The sequence below is a fragment of the Thermobia domestica genome, chromosome 16, assembly GCF_964235325.1.
Source record: "Thermobia domestica chromosome 16, izTheDome1.hap1.1, whole genome shotgun sequence".
NCBI lineage: Eukaryota > Metazoa > Arthropoda > Insecta > Zygentoma > Lepismatidae > Thermobia > Thermobia domestica.
Genome location: NC_137469.1, coordinates 186,550,763 through 186,564,043, shown reverse-complemented (window position 1 = coordinate 186,564,043; position 13,281 = coordinate 186,550,763).

The window sequence follows — 13,281 nt, the reverse complement described above, 5'->3', positions numbered from 1 at the left end:
CTCCCCTATGGTTCGAGAAATCACTGGCTCGATACCAGGCCATGCGAGTTCGTGGTGGATGACAATGTGTTCAGGATTATTTCGAGATTATCCAGTTCTCTCCCACTTCTCATTCCACCTATCCCTTCACTATCATTCATTTGCAGTTTCATCTGTCCCCATAAGCCATGAGCGGCATAGCTGTGGGATTTAAAACTTCATTTCAAACGCTGTTTCTAACCCAAAGTATATTCGAAATCATAATAATAAATAGCCACAAATAATAAAATACCCGCTGACTCAACAGGAAATTTTCAGCGACTCGCTTCTCTTTCATGTAGGCCCACGCATATTTCCCACAAGGGTTTAGGAAAAGCAGGTTGAATTTAACAAAATAAAAAAATCAAATTTGATGAGCCGATGACGTCACGGGACAACACACAACGTCAGTGGAGGAACTTGAAGCCCCCCTCAGTGCCCCCAGAATCCTTATTTATGCACACTCAACTTTCTAAACATTTCTTCACATTTTGACTCCCTGGAGCTTGGGCGTATCGGGGGCGCTATTTACGCCTATACATATCGCACTGACAAGGAACGGAAATGAACCTGTCATTCGGACACGGGAATCAAACCTAGCCCATTCGATAAACTTAATAAACATATGATCGTGCACAAAAAATTAGATGCCATGGAGAACCCTGGGGCCAATTAACCCTGTTAGTATAAAGAAAATCGTAGATTAGCAGTGAAATAGCTATTGCATCAACACTATTCATTAGAAAGTCATGGTTTACAGTTAAGTTTCTTCAGAATGGAACAAGCTTTCCAGAGGTGCTATGTATTGGGTCCCATAACGTACTTGAGCAGTGAAAATTTGCAGAATGTCAGAAAAATTCCCTCAAGAAATTTCTCCCATCAACTTTGGACCCCTCTTGAGTGGCCCCGGGTAAAAGCACACAATCCAAATGTATCTCGAAAAATACTTTACGGGAAACGAAATGTGTTTACCAAGTTTAGTATTGATAGACAGAATAAGTATAAGGGGTAAGCGTGTGTTGGTATACAAGTTTTCCCTCATATCTATTCCGTCAATCAACATGGCCGAAGCGCTCGCTATTCGAGCCTCATTGCAACGTTTGTTATGCCTCCAACCACCTGTTAGCTGGATTTGTAGTGATAGAGTTTTCTTCGTTGTCTTCTTCCTACAGCCCAACCTGCTCATTGCAACTGGATTCTGGTCAATATTCTAAAACAGTTGTGTCAAGTACAACGTAAAGAATTTCAGGTAACTTTCATACATGTACCCTCGCACGAACAGATACAAGGTAATTAGGAGATCGACCAATTATGTAAACAAGGATCGCTATTAGCGCCTATCGCAGTGAGGTTACCGGCTACCTCATTTATCAATTAGAGTACAACAGCAGAGTGAGTGGCGAATCTATCAACACCAGGCTAGAGGCGGACCAGGTAAATATTACTGGCGAATAGAATCTAATCCTACAATCTTTTTTTTATTTATCCTTTACCTGTTTAGAGGCATCCGTGTCAATAACTACAGCGACTGAATGATGTTGGTCTATTTAGTCTTCCCATAGATGCGCTGTTAGAGAGTGGGAGGCGTTGCGTAGCCAGTGAGGCGAAAGAGATGGAAATTCCACTTGCGTAGGAGTGATGTATGTGGTGTATGATGATTGGTAGTATGGGAGTTTAGGCGTGCGGTAGATAAAATTCAGCCATTGTTTTACACGAAGATACGCAAAGTAGGTCCAAGGCAGTTGTATACGATAGGGTAAAGTATTGCTACTGTTAGTAGAATATAAGAGATGTGTTTTGGGTATGATGGGTGATGTTGTAATTGCCATTCGACTCAAGATGAAACGTTTAGGCACATAAAAGCTCTAATATTTTAAGGAATTACACCTGCTTCTTCCAGGAGTGCCTCGTTCGGTGAGTTTCAAGGTTTCCGAAATATGGAACGGATTCTTGCACTTGTAATCGACCACACAGATCACTTAGCCACCGAGGTAGGGGAGAGAGAGCTGGACAGCCATATAAAAGCCTTGATTCCAAGCACTGACGGAAAATACATAACTGTGACCTGATATCAATTCCCCATCGCTTAGTGCTAAGTCCGCTGATAAGGATAAGAACGGGTTGCACTTTATTGTTAAGCGTGTCGAGATGCACATTCCAAAGTAATCTAGGATCCAAGATCATACCGAGGTAATGAAGATGTAAAACTGGCGATAGTTGGGAATTTTGAAGTATTAGTGGTGGATTGTTGGTGTGCGCCTTTCGCGGGTGAAGATGATATACTGTCTTTTACGCCAGTTGACACTAAGGCCATGATCTCTGAACCATTGTTTTAAGTTGTCTATGGCTTGACAAAGTTTAGTGGCACCATGGATTACTGTGGAAGTGCGAACAATTAACAAGAAATCGTCTGCGATTTGATTGACTATGACCAACGTTCTGAGCTGCCTATGAAGCGACATGATTAAAAAGAAGCAGGCAAAGCGGAGAACCATGTGGTAATCCTTAAGATACTATCCTGGGGTCGGTATAGCGGTAACCAACACGCAGTTAGACTGGTCGGTGTATGAGCCAATTATGGACGAAGCGGATGTATCTCGCTGGGATCTTGAGTGCAGATAACTCGTGGACGAGCACATCCAAGGGAACACTGTCGTATGCTCGTGCGAGGTCAATGTGGATGGCTATAAGGTATTCCCTCCGTTGAAAAGTACTCCATATGTCAGTGACGAGACTAGTAAGAACGTCGTTAGCGCTTCGAGCTCTGTGGAACCCATGAAGAGTTGGGGAAATATACCGTAATACTCTGCCCACCACATGAGACGTTGAAAGAGAATCTTCTCAAAAGTTTTACTCAATGCTTCAGCTGATAGGAAGTTACGAACAAGATCACCGGGAGAGGTTCTCCTAGAGTGCAAGTAGCATGTAAATATTTTGGTCCCGATAGAACACTGTGTAATGAAGTGGGAACCTTCAGTAATGGTTTGCTTCAATGCATCGCTAATCCTAGGATAATATGTATTATAGTTATAATAACATTTACGCCGCCTATAATAAAAACATGTTTTCATGAATATCATGCTGTATGTGAATAAAGGTATTGCTACAACACCTTGTGGACTGTATTAGTAAAGCTGATTCTAAGATTTGGCCTTGTAATTTTTATACTATGAATTTATTACAGATATAAAATATGATTCAAACTACAATGACTACATGCATTATTCCTTCGTTGTAAACAAGTCTTTATACAACATACATTGCTATGATACAAATAATTATGTTTTTGGTACTTACAGTAACTGCTGCATTTATATATATAGAAATTAATGAACTACTTGCATTAATGTACTGACTAAACTGGTAATTAATTGTCTTTGATGCGTATGGACTGTTTTGATTGCAATTATGGGAAATTCTGCTTGCTACGTGGTTCCACATTGGCACATTTTTTAACACTGTACTGTATCCAACTAGCAAGATAGAAATATGTCAATGAAATGAATACACACAAATAAAAAAGCTCAACACATGCTCTATTTACACTTCAATTTGTCCGTATACATTTTTTGGTGTCAACAGATTTTTTTCTAAAGACAGCTGGCAGATTCAGTAATGGTTTCCGTAAGCGCAAAGATAATTTTGCCGATAATTGGAGTAGTAGTTACAATGGGCTTTATGCAGAGTCTTTCTTAAGCGTGATTAAAATCATACTAAACAGTTCGAATAACGTGTCTTTCGTGCAGTAGTCAGATACTTAGTATGACGCTAATCTTACGTCAAAACGACTCTGCATAAAGCGGAATGACATTTTGTTTTTGTTCGTGCGTGTGCTACGTTACAACGCAGACTTTTTTTCAAGACTGGTACGCAATGACTCGCAGTATGAGTAAGTTTCACACGATTAGCTTTTTAACCTGATGGGGCCTAATGCAGAGATATTTTGACAAATGATTAGCATATTACTAAAAACTTGACTGCTGCAGGCAACGTATGTTTGTCGAAGGCTTTTGTATTACACTAATTACGCGTCAGAACCCATCAACTGAGCAAGAATACTAAAGTTAACAATGACAAATTGAAAATTGTTATACTTGTTTTAAATTAGTGTTAATGAATTATTCAATGCAATTCAATAATAATACTGCATTAAGAACCCAATTAAGCCGCGTGATGTCGCTAGCATCACATGTCAACGTGACTTACTGTCAAGGGCGTCGATTCTGAGGAGTCTGGGCTCTCCAGTGTTCATGTGGGACAAAACATGTGTTTGCGTTTTTATAAATATATATTTTTATGAATATACAATCAGTGAGTATACACCTCGCAACACCCCCAAGCTCCCCCGCAAAATTTTGCGACACCCCCGGAAATGAATTCCTTATACTCTCCCAACTAGGGTGTACAATATTAAAAAGATTCATTCTGGTTCTGCCTAAAGCCCTGCAGGAGTTTGTAGAAAATATTTTAAATGGTCTTATCTTTAGGCAGAACAGGAATTGACGCCTAATCTTTGGGGCAGGAAATTCTATGCGATGAGCAAATGTTTAGAGAAATGCAGCACCGAAAAGCTTGACTTCTAGTGTATTTGCGTGCAGGTCGGAACTCATGTATAAAACGAGGGCGGGAAAGCAGGCACAAACTAATTCCAAGCTGTCAAGTCAAAATGCAAGGAAAATTCTGCCGAGGACAAAATCACAGACGTATATATTGGGTGTACCAGAGCACACCCTATATGAATATTTTTTCACTTCAATTGTCAAATATTCTAAAATGTTATCTATTTTTTCAACTGAAATAACATTTTTTTCTTTCAAAAATGCTGGAAACTTAATAAAACGTAAAAATGTTATAATTAGTTTTAATTACTTTCACATGTACCCATATGAAAAGCTCTGGGTATTCCTATTTATTATACCTTTAATACATTTGAAATACGTTTAGCATATTACAGTAAGACCATTCGTTTTAATTACGAAAAGTAACTGTGATGCTATTTGATTTTAAAAATGTCGTTCTTGTGTGGTAGAATATAACAGTCTTTTATTTTGAGGAATGTATAAATATTTATTTTAATTCTAAAATACTGATCAAGATTTCTTTTTCTCAGTAAAGATCAAAATGTGAAATATATACTTACTATAACAGTCTTACGTCTTTTATTGGGTTTTCAGCATTTTTTTAAAAATGTTATTTCCGTAAAATGAAGAATTTCAGATAACATTTTCGATGCATATCAGTTGAAGAAAAATCATTCATTAATTAATCTGCGTTTATGATTCTGTCGCTTGAATTAAGTCCGTTTTGTCTGAATTCTCCTACGCGTTTGTCCTTTTAACTTTTTTCCTGCATTCGTAATAGTGCGTTTGGCAATACTAACAGAGGCTGTAAGAAGAATAACTATTTCAAGTTTCATAATAAATTTTAGATATTATTCTTCTTGTTCTTCTCGAAAAAATAAAGAGGATACAGTTCTTGATCCGCAGTGTTATTTACATCTACTTTGATAAAGATGAATGTGATTTAAAAAAAAAATACCTGCGGCCAAATGGAAAATTGATTGACTCAGTTGCGAGAAAGCCTTTGACATTCTAACTGAAGCAAACATAAAATAATCTTAATTCGGTATAATATCAAATTATTTCACATCGGGATTTTTTTACTAGTTCATCTCTAACATGCTAAGAGTCGCAGTACGTAAAAGGTGCCACACTTCACATCCTCAATACATGTTTGGCCATATATTAAATAAGCAATGCAAGAGGGTACATAAGGCGACCCTTAAGAAAGAATGCATCACAACTCCTTTTTCGGCATCACCTTATCAGCTGATTTGTCTTATATACGTAATTCTATATTATATGCAATAGTATCACATATACTTATATTTTCATATTTATATTGTCAATGTAAATAGCAGCAATATCAATATTGAAATACTTGTTTTTTTTTTTTTTTTGTATATGTCAATCAAATCAAAAGGTCAGATAATCAGGGATAAGGGCTGTCTTAGGCATCCTTTTTCCATTTTTTGCCTAATATATGGCCAAACACGTCTTGAGGATATGAACTATTGCACGTTTTACGTACTGAGAGCAGTGGCGGTTTTATCGGGTAGACTGGGTAGGTACGGGTCTACCCAAAAATTATGAAAAATATATAAACACTAAAAGATATAACAAAGAGTAAATATATTTTTCACTTTTTATATTAATGGTAAATAATTATTTAATAAACAGCATCAACCACTACTGTAAAAGTAATTTCCTGTTGTCATTGATCAATCAAATGTGCATATATAACCATACGCGAGGGAGCTGGTCTGGCTAATATTAAAATCCTAAAACCACCCTTCACTGCGAGCCTTAGCATATTACAAGTGAACTACTGGAAAACTGAATAAATTATTGTTGTGAAATGACTTGATACTAGTCAGAAATAAGTTTGTTTTATCTTCGTTTCAGCTACAATATCAAACGGTTTTCTTGCAACTGAGTTTATCAATTTTACATTTCTCTGCAGGTAGCTTCTTTTTCTTTATTTAAATCATATTTATTTGTACTAAATTAGATGTGAGTAACACACTTAATAACAACTGTATCTAGTAATTTTTCCGAGAAGAAAAAGTAGAATAACTTCTAAAATTTATGATAAAAGTTAAAGAATAGTTATTTTTCTTACAGAATCTGTTACAATTACTAAAGAGAAATTCTCTTGAACAAACCCTTCGCTGGAGAGAAAGATTAGACAGAATGGGAATTCCCCTTCTGTCTAAAGGTACGATCATTTAAAATATTTTATACAAAGTACTGGAGGGTCTTTAGGCAGAACTGGAAGACACAATTAATAATCTTGCTATTTTGGTTTTTACAAGATATTGAATTCTTGTTTTTAAGTGTCAATAGAATAAAACAATTTACTTTCGAAAAGATACCTTTTCAAGCAAAGCACGCAACGCAAGATTAAATGCAAATCAAACTTTACACTGCTGTCCTCGTCACAACAACGTTTGATCAATCGATTGCTAACGATTTTATCTCGACGTCAGATCAAGCATGAGAAAGTCGAACTGGCTCTGGCTGACAAGGGAACCTTCCGAAAATGATAGTTGGAGTGAAATATGTAGCCTATGCCAATTGAAAGAGCTGTAACAGAGATGAGCATTCCCAAAAAATTAGCTGCCCATAGCAATAGGTTCAAGAAATATAAGGGGTGGAAGTTCGGGAAACAGCAAGGTTGGACAAGGGGAAAAGTGCAAATTCAAAAAAAAAAAAAAAAAAAAAAAAAGGCACGGCAAAATACAATGCTGACGAGTGATGTATAGAAAGAGACTTGCCACAGTAGGGAACAAATGAAGGCCACCAGTGGGGTTAACAGTGTTGCCAACTGCAATGAAAAGTACATGTTTTGCAAAGAGTACTATATGAAATGAGTGCAATATTAGGTGTCAACCTGTCATGTAGAACATAAGATACGGCGTGTATAATCAGTGGTACAATCTAACAAAAGAAAATAGAAAAAACAGAAGTACAAAAAATACGGAAAAGACGAAGTTGGCCATAATGCGCCACATTTGATCACGAGCTGTGCATATTAGAATGAACAAAACAAGAAGCAGCGACTATGCAGGAAACGGACGTACCTAGAGTCGAAAAGAAAAACGAGTTCCAAAGTTGGCAACACTGGCCATGAACATCCAGACAAGTCTAATATAGTTAGGCCACTCGCTTTACAGAAAGAAAATTCCGGTAACAGGCATCACTCGGAATGCATCAATGCTAGAGTGATTGAGGCAATGTCAAGTCGGGGAACATGAAATGGTTGGGTTCAGCCAACAACCGATAATAGAAGTAGTGAACATTATGTCATGCTTGGGTCGTATGTGGGAATATACAGGGTGTCCCACCAAACTTTGTGACCTGAAAGATTTGCGAAACGAACAAAAATGTGACGGATCCAGTTGTGCAGGAATGTACCAATGTCAGGGGGGTGATAAAAGTCTGTGAGAAGCAAGTGCCCCCAGGATTCCCATCATAGGGCCCCAGGAGCCAACTTCAAATTTTCAAATGGCAACAGGGACCGAGTGGTACCTCTCTCGATAGATCATGGAATGTGCAACAACACCAATAGGAAACATTTGCTATATGAAGCATGTTTTTCAAAATGGAAGCCACAAATATATGTTGTGTCTTAACATGGCATCGAGCATTGTGATCTCAAATTGCTGCGAAGTGAAAAGAGATGTTGCAAATCCAATTGCACAGGAATGTACTCATGTCAAGGGCCAACAAAACTTTGTAAGAAGCAAGTCCCCCAGGGCCCCCATCATAAGGCTCGAGGGGTCAACTGCAACATTTCAAATGGGAACAGGGGGTGGATGATATTTCTCTGCATAGATACAACACCGCGTATAAGAAACATTTGCTATATGAAGCACGGGTTTCAAAATGGCCGCCAAAAATGCACGTTGTTCTTGTCACCGAGCAGATATTTTGGCGGCCATTTTGAAATCCCATTTAGTAAATATTTCTTATATGCGTTGTTGCATATTCCAAGATTTATCGAAAGAAATGTAACTCGACCGATGGTGCTATTTGAAATTTTGAAGTTAGCCCCTGGGACCCTATGATGAGGGACTTTGGGGCACTTGCATCTAACAGAAGTTTGTCGCCCGCTGACATGGGTACATTCCTGCACAACTGGATGTCACATTTTTTTCGCTTTGAAACTATTTCAGTCGCAGAGTTAGGTGGGACACTCTGGATACATCATATAGAGGGTGATAGTACTACAGACAGCAACACACAGCAGATCAAGCCTTTGATTATGTTTGCTTTCTACAGATGTGGATATGTGATAGAAATACCACCAAAGGTTCCGACACCTCTAGAGTACTGTTTCGAGACATTCACAGGCGATCATTGTACCATGTGTGACGGATTGGCAGCATTTCGCTGTGCTCACTGCAAATGTATCTTCTGTTTGGACCATTGTCTCATCGAACAATTGCACGTACAATGTGGACGAATATGTACAAATGATGCGAAGGCTAATGCCTGTTGCCGAAATTTTCTTTTTGTGAAGCGAGTGGCCTAACTATATTAGAATTGTCTGGATTTTCATGGCCAGTGCTGCCAACTTTGGAACTCATTTTTCTTTTCGACTCTAGGTACGTCGGTTTCCTGCATAGTTGGTGCTTTCTTGTTTTATTTATTCTAATATGCACAGCTCGTGATCAAATGTGGCGCATTATGGCCAACTTCGTCTTTTCCGTATTTTTCGTACTTCTGTTTTTTCTATTCTCTTTTGTTAGATTGTACCACTGATTATACATGTCATATCTTATGTTCTACATGACAGATTGACACTGAATATTGCACTCATTTCATATAGTACTCTTTGCAAAACATGTACTTTTCATTGCAGTTGGCAACACTGTTAACCCCACTGGTGGTCTTCATTTGTTCCCTATTGTGGCAAGTCTCTTTCTATACATCACTTGTCAGCATTGTTTTTTGCCGTGCCCCCCCTTTTTTTCGGAATTTGCACTTTTCCCCTTGTCCAACCTTGCTGTTTTCCGAACTTCCACCCCTTATATTTCTTGAACCTATTGCTATGGGCAGCTAATTTTTTGGGAATGCTCACCTCTGTTACAGCTCTTTCAATTGGCATAGGTCACATCTTTCACTGCAACTATCATTTTCGGAAGGTTCCCTTGTGAGGAAGGAAATTCAATGCAATCGTTTGTTGCATCAACGAATTTTAAAGTTTGTAAAAAAATATCTAATTACAAAGATGATAATAGTATACGACCTTAATGAAAGATTGCACCCTCCAGACTATTTGAACACCCCCTAAGTTGAAAATTCTGGATAAATCACTGTATACAATATTTTACATACCTCGAATACAATTTGTCACAAAAACCTCATATATGCCTTCTTAGACCCTTCTCTGCAACCAAACACACAAGCGAATGCCCCCATTCCCTAAGTTACAGAGAAATCGGCGCCCTTGCTCGCCGCTTTCCCCTTAGAATACACATTTCAATCGAAGTAAGGAGTTCCCCCGTGGCTAAGCGGTTAGGGTACGCGCCTTTGGTGGGGGAGACCCTGCGTTAGATTCCCGGTGGAAGCTCATGTAGTTCGGGTTTCACGTTAATAAGTAGGTCCACATCTCATATAAACTTGCTGCTGAAATGAAATGAAATATTTTAGTTTAACGTCCCACGCAAATGCCCTGTAGGCTAAGGGGACAATGATTAAAGCAAGCGAATGATGATGGAAGAATTGGTGAAATGAGAAAGTGAAATTAAATAGAGTACTCTGAGAAAACCCACGGACATGATGTCCACCACAAAATTACTTGGCCGGGGATCGAACTTGGGACGCCACGCACCAGAGGTAAGCTGTTTACCACTGAGCTACCGTGCCTCGCTGCTGAAAAGGACGCTAAACTCAAAATCAAATCAAATCAGGCCCGTAGCCAGCCCCAAAATGTAGGAGGCCCGCTAAGTTAGGGAGAGCGATCCAACCAGATTATAGTTCATCACCATATTATAGGTCATTTGCAAGCCTACCGTGAAAATTTTATGGGGCAGTAAAAATTAAGAGTTGGCCTGGCTCCCTTGGCGCCCCTGAATCAAATCAAAGTAACACAATTAAAACTGAATTCGAAAAATGTGTTAACTATATCAAAAAATCATTTTCAAAGGTTCCACTGTTTTCACGTGATATAATTACAAGATTCTTGTCACTCTTATATAATATATTTACTGTGACCATTAACATAATATTGCAATTTAAGAACTGTTTTAAGTACAGAAAACATTAACAGGGCATCGGTCCATCTATTCCAACCCTGTGTGCATTCATATAATATCTGTTATGTTGTAGATACAACTTACGGGAAATACTTTTTGAATTTTGTACATCACAGCCTTAGGAATTTCCATGCAAGGGGATCACTTCTAGCATTTCTTATGACTTCCATGACATTAAAGTGTAGCTTCGAGTTAATTTGAGTTGTTTAAAGTGGTTTATGGAAAATAAAAAAACGGCAGGTTATGTACTGCATAGTTACTTTCCGAACACCCTGTATTATACAAGTATCTAGGGGTAAAAGTGAGGGAAAACGCGGGTTGACGCTGTCCGCTCACTTCCATAAAATATCTTTGGCTCTCCCCAATAGATCTGTCGCTTAAAGTTGTAGACAAAAGAACCGTCGATGGTACATTGAACTGGTAGTTTGTATATTTTTGTGTGTGGGGCACGTTGTCGCCCACACTCCACTAGGCTTTTTCATATTAAAAGCAAACCAAAAATATGTTTCCAATTTACGAAAGCTTCAATAAGACAATAAATATATACATATTTCATGGAAGTCCAGGGCCTAACTTCAAAATTTAAATGGAAACATGGGGTGAATGATATCTCGTTCGATGGACCTTTAAAAACTAAAGACCGCCATGGCAAGAGATTGTTCATATTCGTCTCTGTTTCCAAAATGACCCCCAAGACATGGTATTTGTATCAGGCAAAACGTCCAGTGCCCATAGAATTAAAACAGTTAAAGATAAATGAACAGAACAAGAATTCGAATAAGAAATCACGGAGGGTATTTATCATTCTACGGCTCGAGAATGTTGCAACAGAGGAAAAGATGATTAGAGTAAAAGTGCCATAATGCAAAGGACGAAATTTAATTCATAGAAAATTATCGCTCCAACCTCCTTCTGTAAGTGGGTGAAGCGGGAAAATACGGCGAAATTGCAAATGAGAACCTTAGTTTTCGCAAATTTAATCCAAGGGACAAAATTATCTGAAATGCGTTTTTATACGAGATAGTTGTCTCTGTTATAAGAAAAAGTAGTTAAAATTCGTGTTGAATGGTACCTTCAATTTTTATTGCAAGCAATGATTTAATACAAAAATGAAGTAACTGAAAGTGAAAATAAAATTGTTGAACAATGCAGTTTTCAGAAAATGCGTACAAATGTTGGTTTTGTTCAATCGTTGTCTGCACGATAATGGTTCGGTTCTTTTCCTTCTGTTTTCTTGCATTCATGTCCAGAGGTTTGTCTTTATGAGTCTTCTCATCTCTCACGTTCGGGTCCGGGGTTTTTCTCTTCATTAATCCTCTTGCCTCACATCGAATTTCGCAGATTGAGCGAGAATTGACGTGACATAACTTTATTTTATGACGTGCAGTTGTCAAATGCACAGATCACGTGTTAGTGGGCAAAAATTTGGAAAGTCAACAGTCGTGACATTATAGAAGGTACCAGTAGTAATCGCCCCACTTGAGGCACATTTTGCCGCCCCCTGGAGCATGGCGCCCGCCGCCGCCGCCAAATTTTGCGCCCCGGGCGCCCGGCGCCCATTTTTGGGGTTACGTGGCCCGGGGTCAATGACCTAGGGGCGCCCGCCGCCGCCGCCAAATTTTGCGCCCCGGGAGCCCGGCGCCCATTTTTGGGGTTACGTGGCCCGGGGTCAATAACCTAGGGGTACATAGGACCACCCCCTCTAAATTTTGGTAGGGGTACCATAGCCCACCCCTAAATTTTGGCAGGGGTACATAGGACCACCCCCCTTAAATTTTGGAAATTGCCAAATCTAAAAATTTGGTGTGGTAGCCTAGGACCATAGTATGTACCTCTATCAGTATTGGGTATCTATGTCGCTCCCTTTCATGGGTAAAAAATTGCCAAAAATTCAAATTTCGGGGGTTTTTGACCTTATTTATCCCCTTTGATGAGGTATTATTACCCTATATAGTTATATGGGCGTATACAGGGGTCCATTACCTTTCACAACATATGGGTATATTAATGCACCCCTTGAAAAATTTGGGAGGGGTAACTTGGCCCACCCCTTAAATTTTGGAAATCGACCAATTTCAACGTTGGATATTATAGTACAGGACCCTAATATGTATCATGATAAATTTGGGCGGTCCATCTCGTTTCCTTCTAGGGGTACAAAATTGCCAAAATATAAACGTAAGCAATACGTTATACCACGTGTTTGGTTTTTGGTCGATTTTATCCCCTTTGATGAGGTGTTATTATCCTATATAGTTATATGGTCATGTATAGGGGTCCATTACCTTTCATAAGATATGGGTATATTTGTGCACTCCTTTAAAAATTTGGGAGGGGTACCTTGGCCCACCCCTTAAATTTTAGAAATTGTCCAATTTACATATTTGGTATTATAGTACTGCATCCTAACATGTATTATGATAAATTTGGTTGGTCCATCT